This window comes from Triticum aestivum, chromosome 6B, assembly GCF_018294505.1.
Source record: "Triticum aestivum cultivar Chinese Spring chromosome 6B, IWGSC CS RefSeq v2.1, whole genome shotgun sequence".
Lineage (NCBI taxonomy): Eukaryota > Viridiplantae > Streptophyta > Magnoliopsida > Poales > Poaceae > Triticum > Triticum aestivum.
In genome coordinates, this window is record NC_057810.1 from 202239337 (window position 1) to 202243495 (window position 4159).

The following is a 4159-nucleotide window of genomic DNA, read 5'->3' on the forward strand; positions in this document are numbered from 1 at the left end:
TTACTGTGGCAATGACAGGTCATGCAGAGGATAAAGGGGTTCAGCTACCGCAGCAAGTAACAGTTGAATCGCTGTTGTCCTAATGCAGTAAAAGAGAGCAGAAGCGAGAGAGTAGGATTGTATCGGAATGAACAAGGGGGTTTTGCTTGCCTGGCACTTTTGAAGATAGCATTGAGTCTTCATCAGTGTCAACGATCACAACGTCGGTACAACGTCTATCGAGGGGGAACAACACCGGCAAACACAGAAGAAACACGATCAATGCAATGCACAATATGATGCATGCTATGACATTGCAATATGAATGTGTTTTGGGCTAATGCACCTAGCTATGATTTAAATGAAGTTGGTTTGAATACATGATTCAGATTCCAACTCCATATATGGTTATTTAAATGCCCTTTATTTGTTTTGTCCAAAAAAGAGAACAAACATTGTTCAAACATGCATGAAAATGGTACAGATGGGTTCCTTGAAATTTTCTGATAATTTTTCATATATAATTTATCTCATTTGGAGTTACGGTTGATTTTATATGATTTTTAGAAGTTTAGGGCATTTTCTGGAATTTCCTATAAAAGAATAAATCCAGAAAATGAATTATTGCGTCAGCAGTGCGTTAGGGTGACGTTAGTTGTCAACGGGGCTGGTCCAGGTCAAACCTGGCCAGTGGGGTCCACACGTCAGTGTCTCAGACTGGTTTGTGTCGCTGACATGTGGGCCCAGTCAACGGCCACGTCAGCACGGTCAAAACTGACGCGTGGGGCCACTGCGATTAGATTAAACTTAATCTATTTTATTTAGCCGGTTGGTTAGGCGGTGGGGCCCGGCTGTCTGTGACGCGGTGCGGTGATTAGTGGCTAATTAAGCCAGCCACGTCAGCAAGTAAAGCGGGCGACGACGGCGTCGGTGAGACCTCGCCGGAGTTGCTCGGGACGGCGCTACAGCCCGCGGCTGGTCGCGCTGAGGGCACCAAGAGGGAGCCCGTGCTCCCGCGCATCTAGGGGCGCACGCAGCTGGGCACAGGGAGGCCGGCGTCAACGGCGGCGACCACTTAGGCAGCGGCCGGAGCTACGGGTGGGTGCGGGGTTGGCGCTGCGGCTTGCAAACGAGCCGGCTGTCACGCTAGTTCTGCTCTACGGAACATTGCGAGCGCAACGGGCGTATGCACGGGACCAAAAGGTCACCGAGGCTTTGCTGGCGACGAGCGCGGGCGACGGCAGGTTTCGGTCGTTGGCAAGGCGGCAACTACGGCGTGCAAACGAGAGAACGGAGAGGGGGAGAAGGAAGAGGAGCTCACGGTGAGTTGGCCGGTGCAGACGACGGGGCCGGGGAAGCGTCGGAGCGAGCGGGACGGCGAGGCGGATCTCCGGCGGCCGAGGAGGGGTAAAACGTCGGGGGCGGCGTTCCAGGGCTCTTCTGGTCACGTGAGACGACGAGGAGGACGAGGGTGGACCGGCGGAGCTCGAGGGCGTGTCGGAGAGGCTTCGGGATGGCTGCGGCCGCGCGAGCGCTGGTCGGCGGCGACGGGCTCCGTTCGGTCGCAGGAGAGAGATCAGAGGGGGATAGGGACGGAGGGAGAAGTGGACGTGGCGCCAGGGAGGTGCGTGGCATCTCCAGGGGGTCGGGGAAGCGAGCAGAGAGGCAGGAGGAGGTGGAAGCAGGAGGTGGAGTTCGGGCGCGCGCGCGTCGACACGGCGACATCCTTCTGGCGCAAGGAGGAGGGTGACTGGCACGGGCCAGGTGGGCCGGCCCAGCCAGGTAAGTGGCCTCCTGGCCTTTCTCTCTTATTTCTATTTAATTATGTTTTCTATTTTTTGCTATTTGTTTTGATTTAGTAATAATACCAAACCATTTCATAAAATCCTGGAAACAATTATGGGTGCTTTCTGAATTATTTCAGTGACCCTTAACAATTTCCAACATTTATTTGAACATTTTAATTATTTATAGTATTTAAATGCCCAAAGTCAAATACAATAGGATTTAATTCAAAAATCCAGAATGGCCTAGAAATATGTGCATCATTGTTGGCAGGGGTTTTCACCTTTAACAAAAATAATGAACTTTTCTAAAGGGCATTCTGGGTTCATTGAAAATATTTTTATTTTGATCCTAATTGCATTTTATTTAGTGCTAGGGTTTGTCATCCCCATTTCAAGTTTAAAAGAAATTTAGACATGATGCAGCAACCAAGCTAGCCCAAGTGCATAGCAAGGCCAGGGATGTGACAGGTGGGCTGGTTTATGAGGAAAGCGTAATGACTATTCTCCTACAAAGGAAGCAAGCCTAGGACTCCACTTGTAATAGAGTAATCCTAATCCAACTAGGACTAGTCATGTAAACCGCCCCTTCAACATATATAAGGAGGGGCAGGGCTCCCAAAGGAGGGGACAAGCAACAAGAAACAATCTCTAGGGCTAGACACAACTAGAGGAGAGCCGGTTTCCGGCGACTCCCTCGTGATGATAATGAGATCTAGCCTCAAACAACATGTAGGGTTGTTACCGGATGATGTTTCCGGGGCCCGAAGCTGTCTAAACCCTTGTCTTGTGTTGTGTCTCTCAATTCCGCTCAACCCCTCTCAAGCTACCACATAGATGTGTTGGCCTCGCGGCTAAGTCCTCACACTAAGGACATCTGACATGTTAATTCCACGACAGAAAACGAGGAAGAGTAGAACACGGTAGGTCGCAGCCGCTCGGGTCCAAGTAAGGCCACCGCTTCAACCCTCCGGTTGAAGCCAAGCTAGGCGGGTTGACCATTGACTCTTGGCGGCGATGTGGAGTCGAAGAGCTGCGCTGGAGAAGAACGCTATTTCTACTTAACTGCTGGTGCAGTTGGCTGACTGACACGTGGGCCCAACATGCCACATGTCAGTTACACAACTGCACCTACAGTTAAGTCACTGAAGCTTCTGTTCGGCTTACCGGGACACAGGTGGGTAGCTTTGGTTAATTAATTATACCTCCAGTGCACCCCTTTTTAGTTGAAGAATGTATGAAATGTAATGAAATTCGGCATGTTTATATGAAATCCGATCGTGTATGAATGAATTTATTTCGATTAGTTCGAATTCCTGTATCACTCGCATTGGATGAACATGCAAAACAATACGTACTAGCATTATTCCTAGGGTGATCACCTCGTTTGCAGCAGTTTCACATGTACTCCCTCCGGTCCTTTCTAGTCTGCATACAAGTTTTGCCTGTAGTCAAAGTATCTCTACTTTGACCAATCTTATACAAAAAGTATGCACTTACACAATGTGCGAAGTAAAAAGGAACAGAAGGAGTACAAAGAGTTTGAGCAGCTTTTTAGCATTTCTGTACATTGCAATCAAACACACGGGCCTGGCAATTCATAGAGAACATTCAAAACAATCGATGATTATGCATCTCAGCGACTCACATGTCAGAGGCAATATTTACTTCACAACTAAAGGGCGTCCCATTCGAAAATATCAAACGCATGTCTTGCTAAAATCAGTGAGCAAAATTTGACAAGGTTGTCTCATTCCAAAATATCAAATGCCTACGATTGTGGAATGGGCACGGTTTGCCATCATTTCGGACATTGACATGGCACCTCGTGCTAAATAAACCAGCTGTTCTTTTTGTGCAGTTCCACCAAAATCAACCAAATTCGCGCGTAGCTTGTATGATTTCACCCTTATATGTTGCAACGCCTTGAACTTATCGGCACCTCCTTTCTTGTGGTGGAAATGAATGATTCGATGTATTCATGAACATTTTGTGCAGTTCCCATTGAAATCAAGCTGAGCACCCTTGTTTGCACAAATACAAAAAAGTGATTAGTATAAAGCAAACTGTACTATGAATTGACAGTTTCAACAGGCACATACATGGTCCATGTAGAGCACACTTTTAGAAAAGTGGAACTCACCAGAAAGAATCCTAGAACATTGTACTCGCGCATCACAGCAAAAAAATGGAGATTTGTCAGTCCTTCTGAGATGAAGTTAGTTTGGTCTTGTGGGGTGTAATGTAACCATCCTTCAACTGCTCCTTCTGATGAGAAGATAGACAGGGCTTCTTCATCCTGGCATAATCGGAACTAGTCACTTCACGTACTCCATATTCTTCTCCAGAGGAAGATGATCCTGTTGTGCAAAGACAAGAGGACTACTAAATGCTAG